Source organism: Protopterus annectens, chromosome 13.part0 (assembly GCF_019279795.1).
Source record: "Protopterus annectens isolate FY-2018-M chromosome 13.part0, PAN1.0, whole genome shotgun sequence".
Taxonomy (NCBI): Eukaryota; Metazoa; Chordata; order Ceratodontiformes; family Protopteridae; genus Protopterus; species Protopterus annectens.
This window is the reverse complement of record NC_056747.1, coordinates 328,200,153-328,212,908: the sequence shown is the minus strand read 5'-3', so window position 1 is coordinate 328,212,908 and position 12,756 is coordinate 328,200,153.

The window sequence follows — 12,756 nt, the reverse complement described above, 5'->3', positions numbered from 1 at the left end:
AGAGCTACTGTATTTAAATACCTTACTGCAGCCCTCAATTACTATTCAGACCCCTTTGGTTCAGTAACTGTGTTAAGTTCTTCTGTAGAGTATAATATGACTGACTATAGCAATTTGTCCGACCAACTCTTTGAGTTGGAGAAGAGACTAATAAAATATAGGGCACTCGTGGTAGAGAACAAGTATTTTGACTGCTGCACCAAGTCTAAAATTGTTCCTAAAGGGCTTAGGTTTTTTAAATGCCCCAATGGTGTAAATATGGAAGATCCTTTTTACACGTAAGTAACAGAGTTCTTCAATAATGCTGGTCTCGAATTTTTGGAACTGTTAGTTAAGAGAAACAGTTTAATTGAAAAATTGAAACTTGAGCTTGAATCACTTGAAATTGATGTCACTGATACTATATAAGCAAGTCTGGCATCAACATTTTTTAAGTATATCAAGAGTTGTTAAATACAGTAGATCAATACTAACAGGTCATCACAGAAAGAAAATTGAATAAAATTCAATGTGATGTTAAAGCTTATGACAATGGACAAGCTTTTTCTTCAGACAAAATAAACCATTTGGTTCTAAGTGTACAACTAGTACGAATAATAAGCAGTACAAAGGTTCGTATAGTCCTGTGGTTAAAAATTACAAAAGTTCACCTTTTAAATTCAAAACAAGAAGTCTACAACCAATCCGGAAGAAGCGGAAGTGAGTAATCATCAAACTAGAGGGTCTGTGTCAACATTGCCTCTACCGTCACCTCTGGAAATGGTGCCAACAATGCTAATCTTAGTTCTGATAATAAAGTAAATGACGATGCAAAAAACGACAAGGGTTTTCCGAAAACAAGAGTCAAACAGCAGCAAGGGGAGAAGTCGCTTTCAGCAATAACTTTGGACTGTAAAGTGAGATCTCATATCAAACCTTCAGTTAATTTGGTTTATCTGTCTAGTGTTAAATTGAAATTCAGATGAGTCCGTTAAATTTAGGGTTATGTTTTATACCCAGTAAAAGAGCAGATTTAGCTAATTCTCTTGAGTTGAAATTATACACACTAAAGTTAAATCTGACTTGTATTATGAAGGATATGAAGGATATTGATGCGAGTAATAGTATTTCAGTAAAAAAAAAAATCTGTGTTTAATCCTTGTCTACACGCCACTCAAAGTTTTTGAAATGCATTGTTCCAATGACCTCAGGGTCATGTTGAATAACAGAACAGTTGATCCTTTTTTTAATCTGTCCAGTGAAGACAGTGTTGGAATTAAAGACTAGGTGATTTGCGGATAATGAAGGTTGACAAGGGGGGTTTGGTCATCATGCATACTGTTGATTACATTGCCTCCATGGAACAGCTGTTAAATAATGAAGTTGAATATAGTGAAACATCTTTACATTCAATTGAGGGTAGTTATAAATTTGTTAGATAGGCACTGTATGATTATTATGTTAATGGCGTCTTATCTAGTGAACTGTATGAGTTTTTCCTAAGGTGGGGTTTCTTTTTGGAATTCCAAAAATCCACAAGAACCCCACCAGCCCCCCTTTTCGGCCGATAGTGTCTTCAGCTGGTTGTATAATGGAAGGTATATCTGTGTACTTAGACAAATTATTGGATCCTTTAGTTCTGGGGTTATAGAACATGGTCTTTTTATGAAAACAAATGAGTTTTGTTTAGTGACTGTAGATGTTGTATCTTTATACACATTGATTCCACAAGCATTAGGTTTAGAAATTATTTCAAATTTTTTGCATAAATACACCAATTGGTCCAAATCTTCCATAAGTACTTTTTTTATTTTTTTGTTGGAGTTAATATTGGAACATGATTATTTCATTTTTAATTTAAAAAAAAGTATAAATTGAGAGGTGTTGCGATGGGTGCTACGGTAGCACCTGCTTTTGCATGGTTAGTTATGGCTTGGTGGGAGTTGGACCATCTGGACAAGATCACTAGTGCCCTGGATATTTTATTGTTGTTCAACTGTTTGCTTTTCATTATTAAAGGGCCAGCAGATCATGTCTGTAAATTTGTAGAACAATTAAATGAGTAGTGAATTTCTTAAATTCACTTTAATTGAATATGGGCACCAAGTCAACTATTGAGATGTTGCTCTCTTAGCTGGCAATCACAAAATAGCTATTTTTCTAGCAGGATTTATAGGAAGGAAACCCATGTAAATAATTTTTTGCATTATTTTAGCGGTCATCCAAAATTTGATACGTAATAACCCCAAGGGACAATTTGTTAGAGCATCACGTCTAACCAGTGAAGATGTCTTTTTATCTGAGATTTTGAGTTATTTTTCGACAGAGGTTATTCCGATTCTTTACTGAATAAGTTAGCTAGTGAAATTTTGTGACTAAGGTCAACTGATATCCCCCTCTTCTTATTAAAGGGTTACCTGAAAATAATGAAGTATTAAAAAAAAAGCAAAGAAACTGGAAAATTAATTGAAAAAGTTACTAGTAAGTTTCAAATTAATAGTAATCTTAAATGTGTTTTGGACATCTCACTAGATAGTGTAACTATCGAAAACATCATTAACAATTGGAAAATTATAAGTGGCAATAGTGATTTTATCAGCTGTTTTGGGTAGTGGCCCAAATTTTGTGTACAAGACAGGGTGTATTAAAAATGTGTTGAAACATTCTGAAACAAAAGTTTCTAGTCTGGTGACCAATAAACCTAAGGTACCTATAAATGTTATGAATGCTCAGTTTGTAGAGTCATACATGAAGGTCCATATGTTTGTCCCATCTAGCTAGGACCATCAATATTCCAGGCAGATTTTCTTGAAAAACATCCAGTGTGGTTTACATTGCCATATGCTCTGGATGTACATAATTTTATATCGGTATGACCACTGGACAGCTAATTAAACATGTAAAAGAGCATTATTATGCCATTAAGGTGAAGGATGTAAACAATGCCTTTTACAGACTTGCATGTACATATGCTAGTTATAAAACATCTCTATTTTCTGTTTTAGGGCACATTTCTAAAGATTTAAGAGGGGGGTAACATAAAAAGCAGGGTTGAAAGAAGAGAGACCCTGTGTCAACTTAGACTAGGGGCTGATAGTCCGCCTGGACTCAATGAATCCGTTAACATCAAATGTTTTTTGGAATATATAAAGTTAGTTCCTCTTAAGGGTTGCTGAGTAACATTGATAATTTGTAATCCACCTAATGAAGCAGCTTTTCAGGCAAAAGAAGAATGTGCTGTGTTTCTGTGCAATAAAGTGAACTGAAGTGTGCTGAGCCATCTGTGGTATTTTTTCACAATTTTCTAAGCTTACCCTACTCAGGGCTTTATTGTTTTCCCGGAGAAGCTGCTTCATTTTGTGGATTACAAGTTTTATTTGGAAGCTGCTGTGAATTTTGTTTTGTTTTCATTGATAATTTATTAATATATTATATATATATATATATATATATATATATATATATGTGTGTGTGTGTTATTTATAAGATGTACTTTATGCTTTTAAATACAGATATATTGAGTTGTAGTTTTATGTTTTAAAATGCCAGTTTATTCTTTAATTGTGTAATTGATTAATGGGCATTATTTAAAGTGAGACAGTTTTGAGGTGGTGTTATTTCTGATGAAGTCTCTGATGAATGTGTTGTAATAAAATATTTTAGCACGCTAAGTTCTAGTTAGTTTGGTCTTCCTCGAGTGCCTCCAGTGTTTTTCTTGTTTTTTTTGGTTTCGTACACTGTGTGCTGTTTATTCTTGACATTAAGCACCTTCTGGTATCCCCTATACCAAAATACTACAGAAACTATCCAGCTAAGACCATCTATGTCTGAAGAACCTCTTCCACTACCACCCCTTCCTCTTCCAGGCATAAAGGAAGAACTAGGAGGCAGACCTCTACCAAGCCAGCCTCTTCTCTACCCACCTCCAGACAGCCCTTTTATGACAGAAATGTCACCAACAGTGCGTGACTGCCTTGCCCATGTCCCCCTGTCAGCCTGTCTTCCCCATTGCTTACCCCTATGGCGTATCACTTCAGATCGCCGAGTCCTGCCAATAATAGGGAGGGATACTTCCTTTCTTGGCAAGACCGACCCCCCCCCCCCCCCAGGGAATCCCATTCCCTCCCAAAAAACTACACCTTATTTCAGTCATCATACAAGATATACTGACCATTGGAATCATAGAACCGCCCCCCCCCCCAGGACAAGAGGGAAAAGGCTTTTACTCAAGGCTGTTTCTAGTACCAAAAAAGGGAAGCCCATGGAGGCCTTTACTGGATTTGTCTTCTGAATTTCTTCCTAAAATTCAGGATGCTATCCCTCCAAACCCTACTTCCACTATTGCCAGCACAGGTGTTCATGGTCACTCTAGACCTGAAGGAGGCTTACCTCCACATCCCCATAAAACCCTCTTACAGGAAGTACTTGAGTTTCACTGGGCCCTCTTCTCACGTTCATTTTACTGCATTCCCCTTTGGTTTATCCACTCTACCCAGGGTCTTCACCAAATGCCTTGCTCCAGCCATAGCCTACTGCAGAACCAGGGTCATTCAGATCTTCCCCTTCCTAGATGGCATACTCTTCCTTGAAGAAACAGAAGTCACCCTAAAAACAATTCTGCACTTGGTCGTGTCTCTGCTACAGGGTTTGGGGTTTACCCTTAATCTCCCCAAATCATCCCTAACACCACAAAAGGACAAAGCTGTTCTGGGCTGCAGGATCTGAACAGACCTGATGAAGGCTTTTTTTTTCCCCTTAGGATAAAGTACTTTCCCTAACAGGCCACTTCCAAGATCTGTTCCAGGTCCACCAACTATCAGCAAGACAATTCCTGTGACTTCTGGCCCTTATGGCAGCCACTGTTCCTATGCTACTATTAGCCAGGGGGCACATGAGAAAACTGCAATGGTATCTAAAGAATTTTTGGTCCCAACACAACCACCTAAAATTCCAGATTCCCTTCTTACCCTACCTAAAGGCAGAGTTAAGGTGGTGGATCCAACAAGTTCAGATGAATCCAGGACTTCACTTCCCACACCATCTCACTACATGCAATTGCATCAGACTTGGGCTGGGGGCTACCATGAAGGGCCTCAAGGTGCAAGAATGTGGGCAGTCATCCCTCCATAACAAACGCATCAGTGTCAGAGAAATGACAGCAGTCCTTTTGGCACTGAAAACCTTTCTTCCCATCCTTCAGCCAGGCCCCCCTCCAATTCTTCACAGACAACACCAGTCTTGTGGTACATCAACAAACAGGGGGGGGACCAAATTCTATATCCTCTGCAGGCTAGCAATCCAGATTTGGGACCTAGCCTCCCAAACAACTCATCTCTGCAGGCAGCCTACATACTTTCCAGGGAGAACCACCAGGCAGATGCTCTCAGCAGATCATCTTCTTTGCATCACGAGTGGATATTAAACAGAAGTTTTTCTATACATTGTCCACCAGTGAGGCACACCTCAAATAGATTTGCCTCCCCCAAAAACAGACAACTGAAAAACGTTTGTACCAAGAACACTCCCCACTAGCTTGCAGAGTGGATGCCTTCACCATTTCATGGAAGGGACAGTTTCTGTATGCCTTTCTCCCCCTTCCCTCTCATTCAAAAGGTCCTTCTGAAAATCAGGAGGGACATGCCAGAAATCTTGCTGGTAACTCCATATTGGCCAAGGCAGCATTGGTGACCCCTTCTACTATCCATCTCCAAGGGCAATCACCACAAGTTTCCCCACAAGGAGGACCTACTTACAGCAGAAGGGAGCACTCATCCACCTTCACATGGGAATGCTGTGTCTTAAGACCCTGAATGATGCGCTTTTAATTCCCTTCAGACCGCCCTACTCTGAGGATGTGCTTACGGTCTTGAAGGAGGCCAGGAAACCTAACACAAGGAGATCCTACATTTTAAAATGGGAAAGATTCTCCAAATGGTGTCTCCAAAGACGAATAGGCATCCCTTTCTTGTGGATGTCCATCTAGTCTTAGCTTGTGTGAACTTATCAAGGCAGGCCTTTCATTTTCTTCAGTGAAAGTCCACCTCTCTGCAATCACTGCTTGTTTACCTTTAGATCCTCCTCTACTCTCCATGTTAGATGCTAAATTGTTCCTGAAAGTGGTCTTGCACATCAGGCCACCAAGGAAACCCGTTCCACCACCGAGGGACCTCAACTTTATCCTAGGTAAACTCATAAACTCGCTCTGGCCCCAGTTGAACCAGCCAGTTCAACATTGCAAGTGTGCACATGGAAAACAGTCCTGCTGGTAGCTCTCACCTCAGTTAGAAGGGTGTCAGAGTTACAGGCACTCATGGTCTTTCCACCATATGCTGTCTTCCAGAAGGATGGGGTGACCCTGTCAACCAACCCTTCTTTCATGTCCAAATTGGTCATTGAGCTATCATGAAATCAGTGCATCCCACATGCTCACCTTCTTTCCCCTCTCCCACCAATGATGGTGACAGAATATCCCATTCCCAGGATGTGCACAGTTAAGATTTTGTTTGGACAAAGCCAAGTCAATAAGGAAATCTAATCAACTCTGTTTCCATCCATCCCTGGGCAAGGCAGTCTCCAAACAAAACTGTCTGCTTTTGCTACTCCTGCCACAGCTAGGACTTCAGGAGGTAAGAGCACACTCCACTAGGGCCCATAGCATCTTCCAAAGCCTTCTTCAAAGGCCTGGACACAGCCTGCATCCTGGAGGCAGCCACCTGGTTAACTTATATATGCACCTTTAAACAGACACTACAAATTGGACCATATTTCCAGAGCAGGTTTCGCCAGGGCAATCCTGCAGGGATTTCTGGAATCTGCTACCTCTACCTCCACCCGTCCTCTAAGCTGTGGTACTCTCCTACACTACGAATACTGCAACATGGAAGTAGAAGAACATAAAAAAGGTGTGTAAAATCTTGCCCTAACCATAGATGTCTTTTTTCATGTTGCAGTATTCCTTCTCTACCACCATCTCCCTGCATTCCTTTTACCTGCCTATGGGGCTCCCTAGGCACCTCCTAGTCTGTGGTCTCCCTGAGCAATCTATGGCATTTCACCAGTCTGGAGGACATCATTTGGCTCTGCCTAGTCCACGGTCCAACTGGACTGTTCTGAGGTCTGTGCGTGCAGATGTCACATTTAAGACTCCTGGTTTATGGCCCTGCGTGTCCCACGAACCAACAGCAACCAAGCTTAAGCTTTGGTATAGGAGCTAACATTCAGGTCACTTGAGGCGGTGAATCCCACACTAAGAATACTGCAACATGGAAGAGAAGGACATCTATGGTTATGTTAAGATTTTGCACAACTATGGAAGAAGTCTCTCCTACTGTTATTACATGCAGTTCTGGGTCAGAGCCTTCTAAGTTTTACAGGGCAGATGCCCCATTAAAGGAGGGGGTTAAACATGTTTCTCCTACCCCTAGGGATCCAAATAGTGAGTGACAGGCCTTCACATAGGGTTTGTTAATGCTTTGGCATTGAAACCTCCTCAGGTGGCTTCTGTTCCAGCTCCCCCTTCATCCTCTGTTTCCTTAAAAGGCCCAGGGAACAGGATTCCTGTAAGGAAGAGTTGGATTCTGATGAGGAATCCCTTGCTTATTCTCAGATTTCTTCTCCTCCTGATTATGGGTCAGAGGAAGAGGGATATACCAGTCCTGTTACTCCCTTTGAAGAAATTTCTTTTGGGAGAACAGTCTCAAGCATAAGGAGTTTTTTAAATGGGATTGTGCTCAGGTTTCTGAAATTCATAAAAGGTGCTATGAATTGCTGCAGGCGGAATCTCTGAAACCAGCTGCTTTTATTCCTGTTTTGGCTACTTTGTTAGATGCATTTTCCAGTGCCTCTAAAGCCCCTGATTCTCTACCTCTGCTCCCAAGAAGCCTGATAGGTTTTATAGGGTGCCTGAGTACTGTAACCTTTTATACAAGTGTCCTGCTGCTGACCCCTCAGTGGTGTCTTTTGCCTTTGACAAGCCCTCTCAGTTGCTTCCTTTGCCTTACAATAAAGAGAGAACCATCAAAAGGCTGTGTAAGAAGTCTTGCACCTCGGCTTTTAGTGCTGTGTGTTGGCTCTCCTTTCTCAGGCTTGTTAGATTATTTGTGATGTTCCAGAATCTGAGGGTAAAACGTCTGCCCTTTCCCTGTTGACTTCCTCTCTGGTGGTTCGTCATTCCATCAAGTGTAGTTATGATGCAGCAGATGCCTCTTGTAGGACTGCTGCTTTTGGCTTAGTGATGAGGTGGTATTAGCTTCAGCCATCGTTTGATAATATCAAGGCTGTTGATGGATACCCTTCTTGTTAATAGACAGTTGTTCAGGAAGCTGCTAATTTAAGTTCCTTGTCTCTCTTGTTCCTAAATTTAAGAGAAACTGCCCCAGTAAGCCAGCCTTTGTTTGCAGGTAGTCTTGCCATCCTCCTAAGAGCGCCAAAAAAAAGTGTCAAGCGGGCTCCTCCTTTTAATGCTACTCAGACTTCAGAGTTCCTTAAGTCTTACTTTCCAGATAAACCTGGTGCTGTCGTTTCTTTCCAGCCACGTTCCTCTTTCTCATCGCCTTTCTTTCTCTCTCTTCCTGTTTGACTTCAGATTACACAGGATTCATGGGTTCTGTCCTTTATTCACCCTGGGTATTTCATAGTGTGGAAATCCCATCCTGGTTTTATAGGCATTCCTCAGTCGTCTCAGGATAAATTCCCCTTTTTCCCCAGAGATACTTGGAGACCTTTTGACTCTGGGTACTATTCAAGAGGTACCTGTGTCCCAAAGGGGGGGGGGGTTACTCTAGGATGTTTCTAGTACCCAGAAAAGTGTACTTGGAAAACAAATGCAGACCTTTCTCATATCGACAGATTTCTGAAGGTGCCCACTTTCCCCTTCAGATTCTTTTCCTTTTTTTTCTGCTTCCTCAGGCTTATATGGTGTCTCTAGATCTCAAGGATGCTTATCTCCATATTCTGATAATCACCTTTTCAGGAAGTCTTTGCTTTTGTCTGTTGCTTCCTGACATTTTCTGATTTTTTTTGTGTTTCACTGTTCCATTCCTGACTTGTGGGATTTCCTCTCATGAAAGCCCTCTGCTGGCCCAATTATCAGTGAAAACTCTTTCTGCCTCCCAGGCTGGCAGGTGCACCGTGACCAGTGACAGTACACTCTGGTATAATGGGACCGAGCCTGCGTCATGATTTTGGTCTTTTCTTACCATCAGATCCTAAAGCAGTGTTCATGTGTCTGTTGGTCTGCACCAAAAATAAGTTGTCAGAAAGGCAAGTACCCTGTTGGGGAGCTCCTTATTTTTGCTTTAACGCATGTCAGGTAAGCTAAATAAATGCCTCGGTTATAGCAAGCAAATTCCACACACTTTCGCTCACTTTGTGTCACTTGTTTAGGCCTAGTCCACTGTGTCCCTATTTGCTGTTTTTGTGCTCGTTTTAACACTAGGACTATTGGGCATAAGGCTGAAGTTTCAGCAAGATTCCTGAAGTAAGAATCATCTCGCTCATATCTGATAGCATCCACTGGTCATTCTGAAATGACCACTCTAGGAGAAAGATAAGGATCAAAAGCTTAGGATGACATCCTTTCTCTGCTTCTCCCTCTAGGTTTGTGATTGTTGAGGAAAGCAAGATGTCCTTCTATTCCTATGTTGCAGTATGCTTGGTGTGGTATTGCCTGCCTTCAGGCAACTCGTACGTCTGCTCCTATACAGAAGCTTCAGCTTGGCTGTTGCAGCTGCGTGGGCCATCACACGTCGGGCTATAAACCAGGGACCTTAAATGTGACGTCTGCACGCACAGTCCTCTGAACTTTTTAGCCGCAGACAACTTTGCATTGTACAATCGCTCTCCAGATGGATAGATTATAGATAAGTAACCCGTTGGGTTTTTTGCTCTTCTAATTTTTACCAATCTTTCACATTGCTTAGGCTTGGTTGTTGTAGCTTTCAGCTGATGTCAGGGAAAAAAGGAAAGTGCCAATGTGGGCGCCAAATTCCCCAGAAGGACGCCCATGACAAATGTGTTTTCTGCTTAGGCCGGGGACACTATCATATCGCCTGCGCTATTTGTAAATCTTATGGGCCCAAGACCTTACGTAGCAGTCTGGCAGCCTTAAACCTTTACTTAGAAAACCAACACCTCAAATGGGTGGCTCTTAGGATGGATCCCGCTTCAGAGGCCACCCAAGAACATCCGTGAAAGAAGGCCATGATGCCTAGGCCTTCGCCTACAGCTTTGCACCCGGACACCCTGCTATCTACCGATGTAGAAGTTGAGCGCTTGACTGATCCGTTGGCTCCATCGACCTCCCTCGCAGAGGCCGCTGCACAGCCGACGTCCAGCACATCCACGGAGCTTTCAAAGACAACACCTGTCGATCTCGACGGGGAACCTGATTTGGTGGCTCCTTTGGCCGGGATTCAGACCTCCGATACAGCCGCTGCCAAACCCATCTCTAGACACACTCCAACCAAAAAGAAGCAGAAAACGAAGCACATTACGCCTGCTTCTGAAGCATCTCCAAATTGGGAGGCCTTCACCTCTTCTCTTATGCAGGCATTTATGGCCCTTGGGCCTTCTGCTTCACCCACAACTATGTTGCCTTTAAGCCGTAGGCCTACCTCTGCTTCTATTCCCATGGCTCCCCTACTTGAAGAACATGAATCTGCCTACTCTTCCTTGGATGAATCTATCTCTTATGCATCCCAGATTGCTTCTCCCAAGGAATACTACTCTCCTGATGAGGATTCTGTGGAAGTGGATTCTCCACCTGAAGACATTACATTTGGTGAAACCATGACCAAAATGAAAGACTACTTCACATGGGATACTTCCCAAATGACAGAAACCCAATAAAGATACTTTGAACTGCTGCAAGTGGAGTCCCCCTCCCTTTCAGCTTTATCCCCTGTTCTTCCTGCATACTTGGATGCCTTTACTGCAATTTCTAGAATCTCCTCACTCAGTCTCCTGCACCTAAGCACCCAGAGCGCTTCTACAAGGTTCCAGAGGAACAAAGTTCCTCATAAAGCCACCCTTAGCAGACCCAGCAGTGATTGTCACTGCCCCTGATACAGTCTAGGCTGTTAACTTCTGCCTCCCTATTGCCCACGAATTAAGATAGCAAATCCATGGATAAGATAGGCAAGAAGTTGTACACTTCTTCCACTTTAGCCTTCAGGGCCATTAACTATGAAACAAATGTGACCAAGTATGCCCTGGACTTGGTATCCCAAGTCACCTCTATGCTGGCTTCATTTCCTCACAGTCCCATTAAAACTGATATCTCCTCCAAATTGTCTTTAGCACTACAAGTGGCTAGACACTCTAAGATGCAGTTACAATGCTGCAGAAGCCTCTGCTCACTCTGCAGCATTTGCCCAAAGGAGATGTTTCTGGCTTAGACTACAGAATCTGCCATAGGACTTCAAGTCCAAAATCTTGGACGCCCCCTGGATCACAACTTCCTCTTTGGAAAGCAGTCTGCCGACCTATTTAAGAATCTGCAAGAAAAAAAAAAACAGAATTACAGGATATTAAAATCTCCTGGTATGCCCTATACCCAAGTTTTACAGAAACTACCCAGCTAAGACCACCTTAAGCGCAACCCGCAATGTGAAGTTGTTAAATCTTGCCGTATATTTTCACTGATGGGTTCATAGCCTATCCTCGGCTCCGACACGACCTATAGCAAAGCTCAAAGTTTGCCAGTAGCTCGAGACCAAGCCCTTATTCCATGATGCACTGCTGGAATTACCTTAGATCTAGTTTGCCGCGGCACAGATATCTATGTTCCAGATAGCTCGGACCATTATTAATTGATAGATTCTATTTGCAAGTTTAAAAACTTTTTTCTTGACTTCTTGATAGGATAGTATATAAAAGTATATGTATAATATATATATGTGTGTATATATGTGTGTGTGTGTGTGTATATATATATATATATATATATATATATATATATATATATATATATATATATATATAAAAGCTCTATAGTTTTAGACTTACTTTTAGATAAGTCTCTTGTGTTGGCTTCTGTTTTTTTCTATAGTGTTGGGCCTAAGAGTTGGCCTTGTATTTAACCACACTCTTAGGAGTACTTGGTAGATAATTTCTTGTGTTATTTCAATTCTTTAATTTGATAATAGAGATGTCTGACGACAGAGAGCCACATCCAAAATCTGGCTTCACAAAATGTCCGGATTGTGGACAAAAAATGTCAGTCACTGACTGGCATGTTCAATGTGTTTATTGTCTGGGGGCTAAACACCTCCAAGACTCTTGCAGTGTGTCACTCTCTCCTCTAGGGTACTTTTAGAAAGGAGGAGGAAATTAGTGGTTAGGGGTTTACTTCAGCACCCTTTCTCCAAAGCACTGGGTGACCAGGATGGTGCTAGTAGATCCTCAGTCTTCCAAGTCCTCAGGTGACTCGAAAACATGCAAAAAGGCTAAAAACATGGAGGGTGTAGGGTCATTGGTTCCACTGTCCTCAGAACAGAGTGCCCCTTCTGTTCAGAGCCAGCTCACAGCTTTGAAGCCGGTCTCTGAGATTCCCTCAAACTCTGCTCCAATCAGCACCTTCGGTGCACTCCTAGAAGTCTTCTGTCAGCCTCTCCGATATGGATATGGACCTGCTAGTGCAGAAGCTTTTACGGGCACCAGGCCTTGCTAAATTGTCGGCTCCGACGCCTTAGTCGAAGACCATTAACCTGGACTTGACTACTCCTCCGAGCCGTACTGGACTTCCGGAGCCAAAGGAGCCCGACCTGATAGTTGTTG